Raw genomic sequence first — 23686 nt, 5'->3', positions numbered from 1 at the left:
TACATCGAGGGTAAGATCTACGTACTGTTTTTATGGTATTTTGTTAAAGTTAGTTAAACCCTAATTTGAGATTTGGGGGTTTTGTTGCCTTTCTTGATTGGTAGTAATTGTATGATCGTATGTTAGGAGGAGGATTCGTAGAATAGGCCTTTTGATAACAGCTGTTGAGATCGTCTGATTGTATTGCATTCCAGGTAGGGTTTCCTTACTCAGTATTAGTCCCATAATGTGTTGGTGGTGATTTGTGATTGTTGATTGTTATCATACGAGTATGGCGACGGTTGTTGGTTTTGATTGCTGTTTAGTAGTTGTGATTGTTTGTATCTGTCTGTGTTCTTCGAGGCCCGTCCCTGGCTGAGTGGAGTCACTTACAGGAGTGGCTTCACGCCTATTATTCGCCTTCTGTGGAACCCGCCACAGAAGGGATGTGCACATTAATGGATTTGGGTTTATCGCTCGACGGAGATGAGCGGGGATTAGGTGGGAACGGCTGCGGTCCCCCACTGGCGGCGTGGAGTGACCTGTTGCGATGGGCACTCTTGCAGGGTTACACACTTTAGTGTGTAGTCAGTATTGTGGAGTTGGGAATGGAGTTCGGAGTATATCTGTGATGATTGAGCTGTGTTGTTTGCTGTGTTGTTGAATTATATAAATTGTGTGATTAGTACTGACCCCGTTTATTGTTTTAAAAACTGTGGTGATCCATTCAGGGATGGTGAGCAGTTGTTGAGCAGGTATGAGTAGAGATACATGGGCTAGCCGGGATGAGTCATCACTGCAGTTAGAAGAGTCTTCCGCTGTTGTCAGACATTATGTTTAGCTTTTAGACATTTGTTTTTGGAGAACATGTATTCACATTTTATCAGTTTGGTTTCCAGATTGTAATCTTTCACTTAACATTATACAATTTAAATACTGTTTCGTTATTGTCTTATGATTATCATTGTCTCGGGCAACCGAGATGGTAACATCTTTATATCTGAGTGGTCCTGGTAAGGCACTTGGAGTATGAGGGTGTTACAATGATGACATATGCAAGCATTTTCAAACACTCGCATGATTCACTAAGATAATCAACTGACTGCTTTCACTCAAAAATAATGGCAATAAAACACTAAAAGAGACTCCCTACATAGTCAAAGGTGATAAAAAAATCGACTCACAAAACTTAAGGCATGCGTGAGTTCAAGCCACTATACCTATGATTAGATGAGTAATAAATAAGGATTCAGTTGGCCTCAAATGTGATACGCCTTATACAACACACGCTCCAGGTAGAGGTACAATAGTTGAGAAAGTGAAACGATTAAGGTGATAATGCAGCTAGACAGGAGACAAAAAGCTAACATAGAATATCAAGAATTACTGAACTATAATTATCCTTTTGCGGAACTATTATCCTTTTGCTGAAGGATTATATCAATATGGGAGTTTCAATGCAATCTAACTACTAAAAACGGCGGGCAAGGACTGGATAACAGTGAGCTTTTCTAGGACGACATCACTGTTGTTAGAAAAACTAAGGCGACTTTCGGAGGACTGTAAGAAAATGGGTATGAGAACAAGACAGCGACTGGATATATCAGTACAATGGTTAACAATAAAGTAGTAATTGTAGATCCCTACTCTTCTTTTAACTCACCAACTAATGGCAAATGGACAACTGTTTAAATCAGTTTCCCTTCTTTTTAAATGTGGTTAACTTGTTAACGAATGGTTACTTAAAGAGCGGGCTAATTACTGTACTAAACACTGTACCTCATTGCCAAGCATGGTTCATTAAATATTTTTGCCATTCTTTTTTAATTTAATCTCACCCAACTCTAAAATTACTTAGCCAATGAACTCCTAGAAAGCTCAAAATTAACTCTTTCTTCACCGATCTGTGTTGGCTAAAAGTGAATTAATAATAAAAAATACTCTATAACCCCTTCAAAGTGTCTAGAGAAATGAATGTTCACCACTGCACAAGTTTATACTTCTCCGGTTCTAAAGTCACTCGGGTGCGAACAATCACCAAACTCTCCATGCCTAACAGTTTTTAACGAAGTTAAAATTAATAATTTCTAACATTAGCACTTGAGTAAACAGCTTTTGAGAATATAAATTATAAAAATATCCATAGTCCAGTATCGATAAGAGATGGGAGAACTATGAATCCGTATTCGTAGTTAGCAGTTAGTACCATTGAGATCACACAACGGGAAAGAATAAATCATCCAGAGAAGAATTAAATATTTAGATTAAGTGGTACTGTAAGTTAAACTTTATGCGTCAATATAAATTGGGTAGGCTGATTAGGTTTACTTATGCTATGATGTATCTTACTCAATGGTGTATCAGAACCGCATTCAGAATTAGCTATGGCCTTTGGATATTTAAACACTGAAAACATAATTAAAGAAGCAAACAAATTAAAACCAACAAGGTGCAAAATCAAAAGATAAGCAGACCCTATAAAATATGGAGCACTCTTATTCAAGATTCAATATTTATATTTATCACAAATACTATGACCAGAAACAATGATCATCAAGAAAAATATTCATCAACAACAATACTAATACTGATCCAAAGATAATAAGCGTCTACCTGTAGATAGGGGACCATGCCATATTATTGAAATCGGTAGAGCACTTTTCCAAATGACTCCATGTTTACAGTAAAAAGGCTGCAAAAAGCCAAAAACAACAATAAAAACAATAATAACAATAAGCATAATAATAACAGTAGAAGCGAACCTCGCCCAAAAACAAAAATATACCAAGAAGCGAACCCAGCTCAAAAACAAGGATTCATTATTTACACCTTGAGTTTGACAACTACCAATGACGGTAGAACATAATTATCCTCGTGAGTGACCATGCCCAAAACAAAAAATATACTCCTTTCGTCCCAATCATTTGTTTACCTTTGACTAAAATACCACTCACAAATAAAAAGGTAAACAAATGAATGAGACAGAGGGAATACTTTCCAACTTTGAAAATTGATCGACTACTTTACTCTAGTATTCCTCTAATTTATACATCGTATTGCTTTCTACGTTTCAGCAATGGTTCAATGTTCATGAAACATGATCAGCCTTTTCCTAATTTGGGCAAATGGCATTATTTGTGTGTTCATCGAACTCGCCGTATAAATATGCAGATTCCACACATGTTTCCTAAGGGACTCACCAAACTCCATCCTAAGAAAAATAAATTTGCCCATGCTCTTTATTATGTGTAATTATACTACACAAATGGAGCATTATGTACACTACACCTTTGTAAATAACAAAGTTTAATGCTAGCATCTTTGTGAAAATACTTTGGATATTTTAGGGTATGTGATTATTAGTTGGGTTTCCAATTTGATTTCAGACAATTATCAATAAAAATTGGGGATCATTGTAGATGGAATCAATGGAAAGGGGAAAGATAGGAGATAACCAGCTAATATTGGTGCCGGTCTTCAATTATGAGTTAATGACTTATTTCTTGTACAACTAAAGGGATGGTGTGTTTCTAGTTATTCCCGTAAGAAGCTGTTAGTATGCTTTCGACAAACATGCACATTTTTGGGTGCAGAAACTTCACCTTACCTAATTATTTGTCACTTACATTTTTTGTCAGACATAAACCGAATCAAACCTAACAGCAAGCCCACCTGCTCGATAACTTTGTTTTAGTCATCACCTATTTCTAACAAGGTGTATTAGATACTTGTCATACCTCCCTCCATTAACAAATGCCTATGAATTCACAGTTACCAGTTTCGGCCCCAATTAGTACTTAACTCCAGCTTCAAAAATCTAATAGTAACAGCTGAACAACACAATCTCAATACTACAAAAATCAAATTACTACATTTACCGAGTGTAAAAAACCATCAACAATTACAAACTCAATCTGAGTATCCGAATTATGCCTAATTACCATTTATAAGCACTACCAATAAAACAACTAATTTCTAGAAACCCACCAAAAAACAAATTAGAATAAATTTTCTAACCTGCTTCTTTTGCGAGTCTCATGACCCTTACACGCTTAGAGAGGTAACCATATTGTATTGTTGGTAGCAAGAGCATAGAATGGGTTATTGAGATATTTCTGTAAGTTAATAGACAACAACAACTTTAACACAATGGGTTTCATAGTCCATAAATACTATAGATATTAGGGAGGTATTATATTAAATTGTAAGTTCGACCTACTACTCAACCCTATCAACTTGTTGACACAAACACAACGGTTCGATAAAAATATATGAAGTACACAGAGCGTACTGAGGCCATGAATAACAAAGATGGCCATTTTTTACACTCAAAAAACACCCTATACAGGTAATTCTCATTGGATCCACTCATCTGACATTTCACCCTCAAGCGAAACACAACGGTCCGATAAAACTTTTGAACGGAACAACTTGCATCTAAAAATAAGCTCATAGCAAAGAGAAGTATATTGCTTCTCAGTGGCTATATCAAAATTGCACAATTGTAGTTACTTATCAATCAGACAAAAGAAGTATCTTATACCAGTAGATGAGCCTCTTCCTTTTAAAAGTTGGGTTGTCAACTGTGAGTACTATTTATCCCATCTTTCCCAAGTCATTGACCTCAAAGCTTACAGATATCACAAAATCGTCATTAGCTGCGATTTTGGCAACCTTTTGGATTATCAATGTGTAACCATTCTCGGTGCTTGGGGGAAAAACGGCAATGAACATCAGTTCCCATCCTGTGAATCGAAGCTCCCACACGATGCAGGTCTACAATATCAAAAACATCTCATAAGAACTGCACAGTTGATAAGTTGTCGATAAATAAATTGATCAGATATTTTCAAATGGGAGACCGGCAGTAGCCCATATTTTTTTTTAAATCCCATTTCGGGTATTACTTGCCATTAACCAAATCAGAAATTACAAGACTCATAATAAACGGAGGTAGAGACTTTGCCTAATCTCTACGACCTACAAACCAAGGTCGGACATGACCGAGGCTATGTGCGACTCTATTAAGTTTTCTACTAACAAAAGACCACGAAATTGACTCAAAATTAGAACATAAAAACAAAATATCGTTTACTATAAGATGTAAATTACTCCGTCCTTACTTCCGGCTTCGCAGTAGCTCTATAACAATTGGCAATCACTTTACATGATAACTTTCTTGTATCCTCGTTTCACAGCTTCCTTCATGCCTGCCAAAATTGCCTCCGCTTCCGCTTCACTTGGCTCCATTTCCGCATTACATTGCTCCGTGTAGCCCCACTCAACACTCCCCTCTTCCCCTCGGAAGACAATACCCCATCCCGTCCCGACCCCTTCTAGAACCCCCGCATTGACATTAATCATGAATACCCCCGCTTGCGGTTTAGTCCAACCTACACCTTCTTCTTTCCTCTGTCCCGTCTTCATACTTTGCTCGCCCTTCTCTCATAACTCTTCCACCACGTCCCTCACTCTCCTTATAATATGATCCACCCGCACCCGCTCCCCTTCAAACACCAGCTTGTTCCTTGCCTCCCATTTAGCCCAACAACTCGCCATGAATGTGACGCTATCTTGCAGCCCATATTTTTAAGAATGCGGTAGTCAATTTAGCTATTAGCATGTTAATGCGTAGAGTTCTGCTATGTATTAATCTCACATTCAAATTAACTAAGACCATTTTTCAAGATAGTAATCGTAAATTAATACTCCCGCCTATTTTACATAACCTTCCCTCTTTCCTTTTCCATCTATTTACAATACCTTCCCTATTTCCTTATTTAGTAAAGTTTTATGCTTATTTTAATCACCTTACCCCACAACAATACTCCACTTCATCCCACAACAATACTTATTTTAATCAACTTACCCCACAACAATACTTATTTTAATCACCTCACCCACAATAATACCGCACAATACCTCCCCTCTTTCCAATTACCTAACCCCACTACAATACTTTACCTTATTTTAATCCATCTCCTTAATTCTAGTGCCCCCCATGAATAGGGAGGTTTATCTAGAAAGGAGGGAGTATATACAATGTACTGCTGATTTAGATGGCAAATTTTGAACTTACCTCAAATCCTATATATCAGATTGAATTTAGTAAATAAATTGGCTAGAAACATCTCACCCAAACCTGCAATAGATGAAACCAACAGTAAAGTGATTGCGGAATAAGCCCAAACTAAACACTAATCAATGAAAGCGTTAAAAAATTAGACGAAAACTCAGGTTTTCAGAAATCAAGCACCGAGAAGATAAACTGAAGATGAAAATCAGTGAAGAAAAAAAGGGATTTTAAAAATGATCGAACTGACTTTGAATGTACCTACCAAACTATCGAAAAAACAAGAGAAAATCTTAAGCCAACGTTGTAGAAATGCACAACCGACTCAAAAAAAGAAATTCTAATATTGAAATAGTTCGGGTTTCAGGCCAAAGTTTCCCTATCAGAAAGGAAAATATAATGTTGGAATAGCTAGGGTTGAACATATTAGTAACTGATAGCTCCCTATAGTGAATTCAGCACCATAGACAGATAGAGTAGAATTCCGCAAAAGATAAAAACGATCAAGTCATACAAACCGCCACATGAATCTGGGTGAAAAGAAACATTGTTATGCGAAATAAATATCGATTTAAAGTTGTTCAATATAAAAAATCAAAACTGCATATGACCACAAACCAGGTGTGCCAAAAACCCCAAGCACTCAAAAACTAAAAGCAAAATAGCACCAAGAAAGGATTACAAGAAATTCAAGACCTAAAATATTCAATAATACAGAGGAGTTGGAAAGCAAACAAATATGTCCTCAGAAGAATTAAAGGTGCTTTTCACTTCACATCTCTTTTTAATTCGTGCGTGTTTGAGTTCTAACAGAACAACGGGTAAGGATTCACAAGTTAATTTTTTCTTTTATCCTATTAAATGAAGAAGTTAGGTTATCTTAATTTCTTTAGTTCTTTCTCTCTTTTGAACCAACATAACAAAAGCAGGTCTTAGCCCCTTAAAACAGGCACCAGTATAACCCCAAAATACCATTAAATCATCAAATAAATAAAATACAATCTCAAATGGAAAAGGCTCACGTGAATAAAACAGAGACACCATACTCACCAATAGAAAACCAAGTTTTTGAAACATGCTCACCTCGAAGCAAACATGGTATTTTTTCACAATGGTAGCCTGATTTCCATATGAAGCTTCAAATGAAGTTGAAGTTGAACTTTATAGCTCGGGTTCCATCGTCCTCGACAACAACTGCAATCACATTTAAAAAAAAATTGCCTTGGTAATCAGCTAAATACCAAATAAATAACACAATTAAACATCAGTAAAATTCAAAAGGTAAACAACGTAAGGTAATTAAACTACACCTAAATTAAGTCAAGCCCAAAAACGAAAAACTATTGAGGTAAAACCTTATCAACATAACATACCATAAACCCAATTCAGTTACATTAGAATGATCTGATTTCCCAACTCTGAACATGACCTAAGACCAGATCAGTTAGAATCAGACAATAAACATGTAATTAAATAGGAATCAAACAGATACATTCCAGAAGAAAATGTACATTTATTAGGATCAGATGGAACAAGCCTCATTTCTTTAGTTTTTGATAAATCAAAAGGCCATTCCTCATCCTCGTCATCTTCATCATCTCCAGTTTCAATCTGCAAACAAAGGCAACAGTCACATATATTAGCCCAGTTGTAAACATGGATTACAAAAAGGTAAGTTCCATCAACCGTACTTGACCAAAACAAAACCTCAAATGAAAGGAGTCGAAGGACTAATATGCATTCACAACAACAAACCAAATTAAACCCATAAAAGAAAATCGTTCAACATTGCTCAAATAGGTCCCATCTAATCATCATTATCATTTAAAAAAAACATGCTTCATTAACAGCATGCAAAGCTGATTTTCTTAATAACACTCACATCTTTTCATGCAAACCCACAACCTAGACGACTGGATTAATAAACCATAAATTCGAAATAAAAACAATCAAACTAACAAATAGTTTAACTTGTTGCGCTGATTTCTTGTAGGATCGTCCAAGAAAAACGAAGCGAAATATAAGTATGAAAATAACAAATAATTTACTTTATTAAAATTAACATAAGTAAGAAGAATGAATCGATAGAGTAGCTAGGTTAGATCTGGAATGGGGAATACGAAGTAGGAAATGGAAAATTAGAAAAAGGGGATGTGACTTCTGAATATGGAAGTGGGAAAGAGGAAAACTGGGTAATGGAGAAAGAGAGTGAAATAAAGCTGCTGATAATAGTAGGTAGAATAGCGAGTTTCGACTCGAAATAAATCAATCAAATTAGCAAACAATTTACCTTGTTACGCGATTTCTACTAGGACTGGAAAAATATCAGGATCAACAGAGTGAATCAAAATACCAACTATAAGAATGAAGTGTGGAAGATTAAAAAGGGAGAATCAGACGAAATGAGTAGTAGAAAATAATTGAGAATTAAAATGGGGACTGGAGGATCAGATGATAATAACAAGAATGATGAAAGGGAGAAGGAGAAGGAGAAGCAGAAGCAGAAGAGAGGAGAAGAAAAGGCAGGGGAAATGAGGGGAGAAAAGAGGAGGCGTAAATGAGGGGAGTAACTATGATGACAAGAAAGCAATATGAATAAAAGGTGAGGGCAGAAATGTCAGAACAATGCAAGGTTACTATTACAGCTACAATAAAGAGGTTTAGTACTTTTTAAAAAATGCAAGGTTACTGTTACAGCTACAGTAAAGAGGTTTGGTACTTTTTAAAGAGTATGGATATGGATATTATTCCCTCTTTAAGTGTCATTACTTATTAAATAAGAAGATGAATGTTAACTATGATTCAAATTCTTTTAATTCAAGTGATGACGTTCATGATTATATGTTATTGGATTATCTTGAGGAAAGTCGAAGTATGCAATTGTTGGAAGAAGGCGTTCTATCTCATGTTGTGACAACCTCTCAAGAAGAAACATGTAGGAATTCACGTCAGAAGAAGGGTAGGGAAGTTATACCGAGGGATCGAGAAGGAGCAAACAATCAATTAATGATGGACTACTTTGCTAGTCAACCAATTTATAATGAACACATGTTCAGACGAAGGTTTCAGATGCGACAACATGTTTGTATGCGTATTGTCAATGCCTTATGTGCACATGACAATTAAATCATACCGAATCCAAATGCACCGAGGCGGCTAGGTGCTTCAAGTGTGCAAAAATGCACTGCGGCATTAAGAATGGTAGCTTATGGCACATCGGCGGATCAACTTGACGAGTATCTTAAATAAGGCGCTACTACAATACGGGATTTTCTTTCACATTTTGTCGAACGAATTATCTCTCAATTTTCGAGAGAGTACTTAAGATGGCCAACAACTGAAGACGTTCGTCGTCTCCTTTTTGAAGGAGAACATCGTGGTTTCCCTGGCCTAATGGATAGTATTGATTGCATTCACTGGGAGTAGAAAAATTGTCCGCTTGGATGGAAAGTGATGTATCAAGGAAGATCGCGAACATCCACTATAATATTAGAAGCCGTTGCGTCTAGGGACCTTTGGATCTGGCATGCATTTTTCGAGACGCCGGGGTCAAATAATGATATCAACGTACTTCAGCGGTCCCCTGTATTCGATGATGTTCTAAATGGCCAAGCTCCAAAAGTTAGGTACATTGTGAATGGAAATACCTACCATCCAGGGTATTATTTAATAGATGGAATCTATCCGAAATGGGCAGCATTCATCGATGTCATAACCGCTCCCCAAACCCCTAAGCAAAAGTTGTTCACTAAACTTCAAAAGAGTGCTAGAAAAGACGTCGAACGCACCTTTGGGATGCTACCAGCTCAATGGGCAATTATACGTCAACCAGCTTTAGCATGGAATGTCGATATATATTTTATAGAAAATAATGATGGCATATATTATTATGCACAACATAATCGTGGAAGATGAGTGAGATGGGTATCTAAACTATACAAATCCACAAGAATTTGCTCAAGAACTAAATGATGTTGAATCATCCACCAATCACTACTACAGAAATCATGAAGGACATCGGACTTCTAGACACATGGACATCGGATTATAGGCCGATGTAGAGTTCAGTCCCGTCCATATGGGGTGTAATGGACATGGGACTTTAAACCGATGTCCATTAATATATGCACATCGGATTTTTAAATATATCCGATGTCCATATGAGTAATGAACATCAGATTTTAACATTAATCCGATGTCCATATGTGTAATGTACATCAGATTTTTATAGAAAGCCCATGTCCTTTGAAGCTAGAATTACATCGAACTTTTATAAATCCGCTGTCCTTTATATTATTTTTTTTAAAAAAAAATTTGAAAAGAGCAGGCCAATTCATATTGCATTACACCAATTTGAATGCCAAAACATTAATACAAAACATGCCAACTGCCATTCAACCAAAATGATCGATTTCAATTAATAAAAACCGATCCCAATCAACATACAACGCAACCGTCTCCGTCATCCGAATTCAACAACTAACGAACAACAACAAAGGGCATAACAAATCCCAGCCAACATAACATATGGTCTTGCAGATCATGTAATCAGTTTTTCAAAATGCAACTACCTAATACATTACTACGCTAGCTAGCTATCTACGGCTAGATATTGAGAAAATAGTTCGCCCACAAGTCCCGAACCTCATCTAATTCTTCTTGTGAATATGGCGTGGTGTCTTGAAAAACCTGTAATGCATATTAATGACAATGGGGCGATCGGACATGGCCTCACAAGGGCGACTTCATATAAGCTAATAATTAAGGGAAGAGGGTGCGACTAGCTCATTCAATTGGCGTGAGTTCACCCACAATGCGTATAGGCAGCAGGTCAAAGTAGGATAATTACTTGAAAAAATACCGAGTTTTGCTATAATGTAAAACGACCTCATTGATAGCTTTTGTTGGATTAGAACGCGTGACGATTTCCAGCATGTACCTCATGACGTAGTACCCGCATTCTACAACACCTTGTTGACGAGCACACTAAAACAACAACTCGACAAGAATTAAACCAATAACATGACTTTGCCAATTAAAAGTGATTGATGATCAGACATTGAATTTGTCGTCATAATAAGCAACAACTTACATTATGTTGCAGCCATTGCGGTGCTTGAGAACGCATTCTTTCCCCACCATTGTAGCCGTATACTCTTACCGATCTAAATATAAACATGGTTTCAAATAAATGATTGTCAGCCAATAATAGTTGCCATTTTTAATGTTCTAATCAGTTGAACATTTATTTATGTGCATATCAATAAATGAACTATTAAGATGAACTTACGCATTAATTAAAGATCTCAACTTTGATGGCACTGACTTTCCTAGTGAGTCGAACCAATGCACTTGATTATGATCAGCAACGTCAATCACAACGAGCATCCAATGATCACTGTAAATAATTTGTAGCTTATTTACATGATAATCAATAATAAATGGTGACAGTTTTGTTTATACTCACTTGAAACACGCCATTGATAGTGGCGTGTTTGTTCCGTATTTCAGGTTTGGAAAACCCAAGCCTACGTGGACACCATTTTAACAAATATTTTCAAAACCGACCCAAAACGATAAATATTTTATTTTTGAACATTATTCTAAAAAATCGTTCCATATAAGCTTACGTAATTATATTCCATCTCAGAAAAAAAGAAGCAGACTATGTTACATACTTACATATTGCAATATAGCTGCAGCCACCAGTTAAAATAACTTTTATATAATGAATGACCCGCTTATTATAACGAACGTAACGAACAACCTCTGCCACTATGATCTCAAGGGTGTTAAGAAGCATAATTACCTCGTTTATGTACTCCAGTAAATCCTTGTCAGATGAGAACAGCAACATTTGCTTTGCATCATTTAGTGAAAGAGAGTCATACGCTTTTTCACTGCATCCAGCAATTTCATCCCTGCAATTTCGAAGAAACGAAAGATTTTAAACGCTTACAAACGCTAAAGCAATGACAATCGATAAATTCGAGTGGCTATTCAGGATATTACCCGACAGTCTTGGCCAAAGACATCCATGAAATACACATAAGTTTCATGAGGGACCAATTGTCTAGCACTTAAAACACGATTGTACGCTCCTTCCATAAAGGACTGTTCGGCTCCACAAAGCATGCTTAATGCAAGGGCTCTCGGGCGAGTAGATGAAAGCAACTCCAACTCGGTATGAAATTCCGCTATCCTGTTCTGGACTAGAAGTCTCAACAAGTTCAGCCCCAATATTTGGTATTCTTGTGGAGATTGAGGAATTCGGTCCCTGTTTAACAATGCAAAATTACGAGCTATAATAATGAATGTAGGCAACAAAAGACTATAAAGAAGATAATAGTACGGTAGCCTACAACCAACAAAGACAATTTCTAAATAAGCTAGAGATTTTGGTTGATTCCAAAATATGAAATCAAATCTACACTACACAACTTAGATCGATAATTTCAGAGAATTCGGTCGCGAGATCAACAGATAAAATAACTGCCACATTCCAATTTCCTTGGTGCACGCAGGCCACTCTACTAGCAGATGTGCATAACACAGAAATCAAAGAAATCTTTGAAAGGATGTTTGAAAGAGATTTTGGTTTCTACCTTGCATCAGTGTAATAAGGTTTGAGCTGGCAGAAGTCTCTCTCAAACGCTTCTTGATCCTCCATCTTCACGCTCAAAACAACAAAGATGCTCATATATTTCTCCTGGTAATTATAAAGACAAATCGTTACCACTAAATGCAAGTGAATTGATTGGCAAAGCGAAAATGAGGAGAATCTTTGCCTAGAAATTGAAGAAGTTACTTGCTAATGTCAATTCCTGAACAGCATTAGGTGTTGCTTCAAGTAACGGTGGAAGACTCCGGAAATAGTTACCTTCATCAAATATCAAAACCCATAATCTTAAACAACCCTTATTAATCGAAACCCGAAAACAACCGCAAACTAATCCACTGAGTTCTCTACAATCATCAAATATCAAAACCCACATTCAGTTACATCCACGGTAGCCAAAAAAACACCCAACAATTTTATCACTCTCTTCCAATTAGATTATCAATTAAATTATAACCCTATAATTCATTCTTCAGTCAAAATTACAAACAAATCAAAAAACATTTCAGTAAAATATTCAAATAAACCATAAAATGATCGAGAATAAATATATAAATGATAGGGGAAGATTAATTACCTAATAATAAAGAGCGAAGAACGAAGCAGCAGCAGCTAGGGTTTGATGTCGCGAGGTGATGAGAACGAAGATTGATGATATCGCCGGTGAAGAGAAGAAGGATGATTTCGCCGGTGATGAGAGAAGAAGGGATGAACGATGAAGAAAGAGAGGTAGGATTTTGGGTTTTTGATCGGGTTTTGAAGTGAAGAAGCTAAGGGATGAACGATGAGATAGAGAAGAAAGGGATGAGTAAGCTAAGGGTTTGGGTTTGGGTTTGTCTAAAAAAAAGAATGATATGGAGTAAGTATAATAGATTGACTCAGTATGCTAGTGAAAATAATTTGGGGCGGGGGAATTGTTTTCATTTTGCGCCCAAATTGAGGATTATATGGACATGGGTTGTAATTTAATCCGATGTCCATTATAATGGACATGGGTTGAAAATAACAACCGATGTCCATATAATATAATTACATCAGACTTTTATAAAAATCCGATGTGCAAACTTATTACATCTGTTTTTTCAAAAATCCGATGTCCATCCACTGATGTCCTTGATGAATTCTGTAGTAGTGAATATTCCCGAGTCATTAGTTGTTACCCTTGGAATGTACGCGGAGAGAAATTTACCCAACTTTATGGCTAGTAGGGGAGAGCTACATGACAAACAAATACACATGTCTTTGAAAAATGATTTGGTCGAACATATATGGACTATGTTTCAAGGCTCGAACATAAATTAAAAATATGTATCATAATTTAATGTTAAGTTTCATGTATTTTTTTTTATGAATTTTATATCTTACTTTGTATTATGAATTTGATGTATTTTGTTTTATGAATTTTATATGTTATTTAATTTAGCAACACAAACGTTTTTTAAAATTAGTTTTATTAATTTGTAAATTATTAAAACAAAATAAAGTAACCCATAATATTAAATATAAATATAATAAATATAATAATAAGAAATGTAATATAACAGGATCCTCTCTATTGTGGAAGAAAAAAGATGTAGTAGAAATGGAGAGGATGTAGATAGTGGAAAATGAGGTGGATGAAAGAGGGAATGAGGTGTCAAAAAAATAGAAAGAAAGAAAAAATAAGAGGATGAAACCATCATCTCTATTGTGGGTGCTCTTATTAGGGTTGCTAGGGGTGTCACTATCAGATTTTGTGGCGTACAACTAACGATTACGTGACAGAGTTTTACGCGCTCTTTTGTTAGACGGAAGCTAGACAGTTTTATGTATCTTTCCTTGCCAAAACATTATTATTGTGATTGTACCTTATAGTTAATAAATATAGAATTTTAATTGATATCAAATTAATATTCATAATTAATTTATTATATAAATCGTCTATTTATACTCGTTTTTCCCTTTTAATCAAATTTCACGAATATCTGTATTTTATCTTATTAACAAAATTTACGGGTATTACGGGAATGCTTAGGCAAAGTAAATGAAGTCCACACTAATTTATGCCAATCCACTTCAGCTCAATGCACCCTAAGATAGTTATAACAGTTCTTCACAGAATACTCCCAGTACCAATATCCCTAATACCATTAAAAAAACCATGTTTAATAGTTTCTTTAATATGGCATATATCTTCCTCCAAAGCCAACTAATATCAGTGGAAGGACTATAATCTTGCTAAGGAGAACCTTTTAAGTACACATGGTGAATCCATCTGACCCATAAGTTGTCTCGTTTAACAGCTAACCACCAGACAAGTTTACCAATATTAGCCATATTCCAGATGTGACTCAACTTTAAACCCAATCCACCTTCAGATTTTGGGACACATACCTTATGCCAGGCCAACAAAGGGGTCCTAATATATTCAGTGTTGCCTTCCCAAAGGAAGTTCCTGCAAATACCATCAACTCGTCTCATTACTCCCTTGGGAAGGACAAACATAGAGGCCCAATAGGTATACATTGTAGAGAGAATAGATTCAACTAAGATTAGTCTTCCAGCATAAGAGAGTCTCTTAGCACCCAACCCTTTAGTTCTCTCCACAATCTTATCTATCAACACATTATTCGTCTTCTTGCTGTGATAGAACCTCCCAGGTACTTAAATAGGAGATGTCCTTCAGAAAACTAGAAACAGTTAGAATGTCCTTGTTGAAACTATTGCTAACACCATTGAAATATGCACAGGGTTTCTGGGCATTCATTTTTAATCCAGATGCCATAGAAAAGGAAGAGAAAGCTATTAAGGGAAACATCATTGAGTGTGCACCCCCCTTATTAAACAATAGCAGGTCATCAGCAAACAAGAGGTGTGTTAATTTCAATTGCTTACAAAGAGGATGATAATTGAACTTCAATTTCTCATTGGCACAAGTGAGAATCCAGCTTAAGTATTCTATACATAAGGCAAATAATAATAGGGACATGGGATCCCCCTGCCTTAAGCCCCTTTTGTTGGGATTCATTAACCTCATATGTTTACATATTCATAGTATGATAGTTTAATTTAGTCATAAAATTAAAACGGATCTTATGCATGCAAAACTATTACAAAGTATAAGGAGAAAAAAATCAATTCTTACATTGATAATTTCGGATAAATGAGCACTAGTAAGTTCACCTACTTACTAGCTCTTGAGCTTTCCAAAATGGAAGAATAAGATTCAAGTTGAGAATCTCTCCTAAGGAACTATACCCAAGGTAACCCCTTAATTATTTTAATTAATATAAGACTAGTATTAATTAAAACAAGCTTAAAATTTGACACAAAATGGTGTTTTGTTCTCTTGTATTTCGGTCAAGAGAGGAGTATTTGTGAGGTTTATTTCTCTAAGTTTTATTTCACAAATTTTAGAGAGTAATAATATTTCTAACACTAGAAAAATTATGTAGTGAAAAATGTGAATTAAAAAGAGAAAAGCCCTTGGCTTTTCTATGCATAAAACCGGTTGGGGGGAGGGAAGAGAGCCAATGCATGAGCTTCACATTCTACCCAAGGCAAACTAGGTATGCATGGCTATAACCTAGAGTAATCATTAAGTTTCCTTATTTAAAATAATCAACACAATTTTAAACCCTAACCTTCCCCATTTTCGGTACACTTAACATGAAATGGAAGGTCCATTTTATTTTGTCATTTGTCAATTTTGTCATGTGTCACATGTTACATGACATGTTACACTATAGTGTATTTTTAACATATTAATAAAATATGTCACATACAAAATTTAATTAGTAATTCTTGATTACTTGTACCAAAGTGGTTTATCGAATTATAAATTACAACGACTTGTATTTATAATAAATAATTCAACCTGTTTCAATTGTTTCGTAAACAATAATTTAATCTAAATAATAAAACAATTCGATTACTTAGACCGTATCTAATTTAATCGAATTACAACGAGACACGTTAATTTTACTCACAAAATCATCCGTCAATTTTAAGCAATATAATTAACTCGTATCGGTATACGCTTAATTAAATAATCAATTAGGAGTATTACCCTATAGGTATGATCTCAGGGTATCAATTGATCACCACCGTCGCACGACAGTAATGTCAAACTCTAGTCAGCCAATCATTACCGATATGTGTGGATCAATTGACTTTAAATTATTACTTTCCCTCATGCATTCTTAAATATAAGATTTAAACATGTGATCATCGTGATCGACAATTGTGATCGCATTATTGTCGGGGACACTTACTCCAATAATCTCCCACTTGTCCTCGACAAGTGTGCGTCACCAATTCTCTTGTCCTATTACTATCTCCCACTCAATATAATGCAAGGTGTCTTTCGGGTCGTACTTGCAAGTGATCATACCAAGAGTGGTTTCCTCGATCTGTAGAATAACTGATTGACCGGAATTATCTACCATAGATACCTTCCAAGCGTGGCCACGCATTTCCAGTTCATTACTCCTCGAGTGGCCCTGAGATATTGTGTTAACCCTGACAAAGGAGTGGACAATTCCTATCGCACTATTCCCTTCGACTAGCCACAACTCATTGTAACCCAAAATAAGCCCTTTAACCCCATTTACGAAGGTCGTAAGATCATAAATCAAAGTTACTCTGAATTTCTTCGACCTTGGGCGAACAGTCTTTAGTTAAAAGAATCGACTCATTAGAATACTATAGTAGCTCTTGCCATGACAAGGCTATATAAATTTGCCAGAACTCTATAAGCGGTCATTAGTCCCGACAAAGTGTTCATAACAGTCTGCCTATGTGATCGACTAGTCATCTCATATGACTCTATGGCACTTGAACTTGCCATCAATCGCATCACACTCTAGTCACTTCGAGACGTCACCTCATACAAGTGACTATGGGCAAATACCACCGAGTTCAATATTGTCTCTACAACCCGTTTGGATGTAACAAAGTACAAGATGATTTAATGATAACTCAAACGATAAATGTAGACATTTTATTTGAGTAGTCAATACCATATTACTACTATATGTCTTACAAGTGTGTTAACACTTGTTGATGCAATAAAAGTTTAGCACACCATGTGTCCACGTGCTCAACCTTTCGAATTGCGATTTCCCTTATTTTCATGTTATCTCTCATAGCATGAACTCTACCAAGCACATATCTAGTCTTCAAACTAGACATTAGGTCTTTAAACTTGTAACAAACCCTTTTGTTGTTATCACATAACCAGAAATTTAGATTATGGTGGATGATACAAATTGCATTAGTCAAGTGTTCCACCAATTCACAATGTACTAGGTATATGTTTTGTAGGATCCTGCAACAATTGTCAAGATGACAGGTCTGAGATTTCTCACAAATCCTTCCCTTTTAGGAAAAATACTAGTTTTGTGTAACTTCTTACCACAACTAAGTATCCTTCTAAATTCTTATTTCTCTCTTATCGTAATTGACTTAGGATCTTCATAAATCCTTATGTGTTTGGAAACTCCAGCATGTGTAACTTCTTATCACAAAACTGAGTGTTCTTCCAAACTCTAGAATAGCTCATTATTTCTCCTCGAGAATTCATGACGATTCTTATATGGCTTACCAATGATTCATCATGCTCTAAGAATGTGACTTATTTAGGACATGTGCATGATCATTCTAATGGCGGAAACATTAGTGATCTCAATCATCTAGTCAACAGTTCTTAGGTTCAATGAATGTACATGACCTTCTCATGGTAAGTCCATATTCATCGATATGAATAACCTACATATCTTGTTGATTTGATGTGTGCATCTTAGTGCCAATCCAACATCCCATGTTTTAATCGGATTCATCTTAGTCCATATTCATCTAGAATTTAAAACTTAAGTGCTTTCTTTATCAAAGATAGTATATGCTCATCATTCTCAATGAGTAATAAGTTGTAAAATTCATGGAGGATGATTACTCCCACTAAATCTCATGTCTGCAAATGAAATTTTCAAACTCCCACTCAATTCCACATGTTTAACGATTGACCACTCAATCGAAACATTTCATGAATTGAAATCATTTTTGCTTTGCTATGTTGTTCTGACAAAACCACATATGTTATAAACATATCCTTTCAAATACCTATTTGGAAAGAGGTTTCGATCTCTAACAATGGAAAGAGACTTTAATCTCTAACTTATTCATCCTTAAAATGAAGCGAAGCAATGTCATTACTCAAAAGTAAAATTCAACATGGAGTACATATGTCCCTTTCAAACTACTCATTTCGGAAGAAGGTACAACTTGTCCATTTTCATGAAGTTTAGCAATGACTCTAGCATGGTTAACCATTAACTTAGCTATTTATAGACATCGATATGTCTTTCTATGCAACTCTTAATCATAAATCTCATTTATATTCAAGGATGCATTTTTGTTTTCTTATACTCTTAAGTAAACATTAACGTTGAATCTTTATGTTAAGTTTTTTTTTCATTAGCCATGTTCCTTTAAGTTTTCTTTTGGTCTCCTCACGTAGTTTCCTTAAGAACATCTTCTTTTGGTCTCCTCAGGTAGTAGAACAACTTCTTTTGATTTCCTCACGTAGTTACTGTAACACCCCCATTTATTTAAGGGCCTGAACTAGGACTCCTCAGATAAATGACGGTATTACCATCTCGGAAACCCGAGGCAGTAGATAACAAAGGGAAGAACACAATACTTTATTAAATGCTTATAGTGAGATTACAACTGGAATTAAAACAAAGCCTCCAAAAATATGAACAAAAGATGAAGTCTGATAAAACTACTAATAAGACTAAGGTGGGCTAGGCACTAAGTCCGTCATCCAAGCTCTCTTCCCGGCCAGCTCCTATCAGTCTCTGAATTACCTGTCAATCTGCTCCCCAATAATTGGATCATCACAGGCGTACACGAATACACAGGGTCAGCCACGAAGCTGAGTAGGGAAAACAATTAAACAACAAAATATAATATGCATGATCCTCCGTCACCTCCATCTCCATCTCAACTCGTATCTCATATCTCATTTCTCATATCTCATAACCCGGACAACCCAGCCATACCGATCCCCGGTAGACTATATATATCGACCGTAGCCGATCTGCCAGCTCGCAGCTGAGGACACCAGGGCAAGTCCTGCAGAACCCGCCTGGGCCTTATCACGATTCACATCGTATCTCAACATCGACACTCCTACACCATCCTCCATCTCCAATGCATATGAAATGCTCAACAGTAATAATACAACACAATATGTATATTAATGAATGAAATCATGCCAGCTAACGAATGTTGTGATAACAACCTCAACACGATCAATGCAGTCAATCACCTTCCCGTATATGATTCATAACGTAATTCAACAACCACGAATCAAGTCAACACAATTCAGCAACAACGATAATAGGTCAAGTGTATTTCCCTACCTCAAGTGCCAGCAAATCCAATTAAGCAGTTAAGCAGTCCAGAAATAAAGCAATGAATTTGATTATCGATCCTTCACGAATCCGTCACCTAAAACAATTATAATATTTATAATTATTAACTACTAAATATAGAAATCTCCCAAAGTGGAAACTTTCCCGATATAGTAACTTTTCTCTTTTAACAAACCCGACTCAAAGACCCGTCTTTAATTAATTAGTCATTATTAATTATTATTTTATTTTAAATAACTCGGAACTCAAACCAAAACGATAATTAGAGGTTTAAACGAATTATGTGATGAAACGAATCAACACTTGAACAACTCGAACAATCCCGACTCAAATTATATTAAATAACTCGGGAATTAACTTAACTCAATTATTTAATGACACGGGAATTATATTAATTAATTAAGAATGCGACCCATTAACGAAATATAATGATTAAACTATGAAAAACCCGTTTCAAACACTAAAACAACCCGTTAACAACATCACCCCCTTCCCACGCGCTCACCAGCCACCACGCGCCACCACAGGCCGTGATGCCACCAGCCCGATCCCCACACTGACCCAACCACCGGGACCACCCCCACGAGGGTCGACTCCCGGCGAGGTGAACCACGGCCGTCATTTGGCCGGTTCACCGCCAAACCTCACCAAACGCCCGTGTTTCTCCTCCTGCAACCACCGCAACTATTACCTAGACTCTGCCAAACAACCACCGCCCTACTCGCCGTCAACCCACGAACACCGACCACTTAGCACCACCGTTTCGACCTCCCCCTAGTCCACGGTGGTGCCACCCAAAACCCCCCCTGTCTAAACTCCCCTGGAAACCGCATCTGAAACCCATGTGTACCCCCTGTCAAAGTCGCCTTTCACGGCCACCATCACCACCAAGAACCACCCTAACCACCACCCCTGACCTCGTCACTAACCACCCTTTCCCCATACCCCGTCAACAACCACTAACACTGCCTCAACAAGACACGCAACCCCAACCAACAACCCGACATCAATTCGAAAAACAGAGAACAGAGGTTGTACTCTTACCTTTCCGTCACCACCACCGCCACCATAGCCACCCTAGGTCGTCGACAAACACTCTAAGCTCCTCCCTGCTGCGTCGTCACTGCCCACGCTCTCTCTCTCTCTCTCTCGGTGCGCGAGGCTTGAGATTGGATGCGGAAAAAGGAGGGAGGCGTGAGGGAGGCGGGTTGAGGGAAATGATTAGAGTAGTGATTAGGTTAATTAGGTTTAGGGTTATGGTTAATGGGCTTAGGGTTAAATGGGCTGAACAGATAATGGGCCAGCTCAAAGGGTCAGCTCACAATTCGAATTCTATATAAAACCGACTCAATTAACTTAGCTCGATACGACGCGAGTTAAATAAAATAACTTAATGAAATTATCGACTCAATAATTTACCCGGCTTAATTGGCAATATAAAATTGATAATAATTAATATATAATGATATCCGTTTAATTTATTATATAATATCCATTTAATTTATTATATAAAATACGGGGTATTACAGTCTTCCCCCCTTAAAATGAACTTCGTCCCGAAGTTCGCTCCCATACCCAAACCTCAAAATGGTATTGTATATCGTACTTACGGACGTCACGCAATTCTAACACGGTTAACACACTTTTGACTCATCAATTAAACGTAACAAATACGGAATGTTACAGTTACCTTAAGAACGACTTCTTTTGGTGTCCTCACGTAGTTACCTTAAGAACATCTTCTTTTGGTTTCCTCGCGTAGTTACTATGATTAGAAATGTATACTAAATCTTGTCTCTTACATAGATCTCATCTACTCAAGGCACACAAATTATAGGTATACATAGATCTCATCTACTCAAGGCATACAAATCATAGGTATACTAGACTCAAAGCATTCTTTGTGTCTTAATATTACTCCCATTCTATCTTTAGAATAAATAACCTAAATATTCAAAAGATAGCTTTCGTGACACAAATGATGTTTTGGTGAAGAAAAAGAGATATCACATAGATTAATAGACTTATTTATAAAGATTTAATGGGTGTATGTAGGTTATTAAGTTTCCCCTAAGTGAGTTCATTAACTCAATATCACTTTATAATCGATCATTCACAAACTTCAAGTTTATGTACATATAATGAATCTATCATTATAATTGTCTATTGGATCAATTTTAGGTAGATATTCATATGTTTCTATGTCTAGCATATAAATATGAATTTTAGAACAATTAGAAATACGATAAACGTAGTGACTTGGGTTGCAAACCAAGTTACTATTAATCCAAAACTACAACCATTGTTCAAAGGATTAAAACCAATTTCCATGTCAAACAAGGAAATTGAAATAGTTCTAGAAATTCAAAATACAACATGATAATAAAGACAACAAACAAAGCCAAGCTTCATGGGTGGCTACTCCTAGCTCCATCACGATCTCTCAAGCTTGCTTTTCCTTGCCCTTGTTGTTGCTTGGAGGAGGCCCTACTAACAATAAAAAGGGGATACATTATCACAACTTGTATCAAAATACTAAAGTTGAATTAGAAACATAAAAGAAGGGATAGTCATTTACCTAATGGAGTGATGTTTCCATATTTGATGTCACCAAGATATTTGGAACAATTCCTCTTCCAATGTCCAATGCCATTACAATAATGCCACTTGTAAAGAGGACCCTTCTTGGGTTTGGAAGTGCTAGCTTCAAAAGTTCTAACCTTGGTTTTCATGGGAGCTTGCCTCTTGCCTTTTTGGCCACTCTTCTTGAAGGTTCCCTTGCTCTTATTGCTTATATTGAGCACATCCTTAGGGGAGCTAGCATTTAGCCCCATGTCCCTTTCGACTTGCACAAGTAATTTGTGCAACTCCTCAAGGGACGCATCCTTGTCTTGCATGCTGAAATTCACCCGGAATTGCACATATGATTTGACTTTGCTTAAGGAGTGAATAATTCTATCAATGATGAGTTCTTTGGGAATTTCAACCTTTTGAATCTTCAATGTCTCGACATGCTCCAACAATTTGAGCATATGAGGGCTAATTTGAGTTGGGCATCCCAATCGGAGAAATTTGACCCATTCTTTTCAAGTTTACATCGATACATAAAGTATCGGAGCCATGAAATATTAGTGAGATTGTTTGTGTTGGTGTTTGGTGCGGCCATTATTATTGAGAAATAAAAGCGGTCTACAAAACAAAATAGAAAGAATAATAAAACATTTATCGTTTTAATAATAATACATGTAGATTATTTAAACAAGTTTTATTGCATTTATCTAGTGACCTCTACCCAACTAGAATAAATGATCCCGAGATCCAAATTCATATTAACTCGGACACGGTGAGCCGATTCATCCCTTATTAATATAACTCGGTGGATTAACTCTTTAATCGATTCTACTTTTAGAACTCTCGGTCGATAAAATTACCCTAATATTTATCTTTAGCCCGGAACACATGCGACTACGGTCACGTATACTTCCGTTGAGCTCAATCCAAATTTCGATGTAATAACATTTTACTACCCCACTTCGCCAATGTAACAAGTTTTGTATTACGGTAAAGCCGGATCAACTCCCTTATGAAATTGGTAAT

The 23686-nt window shown here is 36.4% G+C and overlaps 1 long non-coding RNA gene and 1 pseudogene across 1 annotated transcript; both read right to left on the bottom strand.

The window, feature by feature from the left end:
• Positions 1–10424: 10424 nt before the first annotated feature.
• Positions 10425–11456, bottom strand: LOC141634011 (uncharacterized). Its single transcript, XR_012538753.1, has 4 exons — positions 11343–11456; positions 11145–11217; positions 10940–11038; positions 10425–10741 (listed from the first exon to the last, which is right to left on the bottom strand). It is a non-coding gene; the product is annotated as an uncharacterized LOC141634011 (long non-coding RNA).
• Positions 11457–11967: 511 nt separating this feature from the next.
• On the bottom strand, positions 11968–13047 carry LOC141628377 (26S proteasome non-ATPase regulatory subunit 8 homolog A-like; annotated as a pseudogene).
• Between the last annotated feature and the right edge of the window lie 10639 nt (positions 13048–23686).

This window comes from Silene latifolia, chromosome Y (assembly GCF_048544455.1).
Source record: "Silene latifolia isolate original U9 population chromosome Y, ASM4854445v1, whole genome shotgun sequence".
Lineage (NCBI taxonomy): Eukaryota > Viridiplantae > Streptophyta > Magnoliopsida > Caryophyllales > Caryophyllaceae > Silene > Silene latifolia.
The sequence above is the reverse complement of the archived record's forward strand: the minus strand, read 5'-3'. Positions and strand labels throughout refer to the sequence as shown.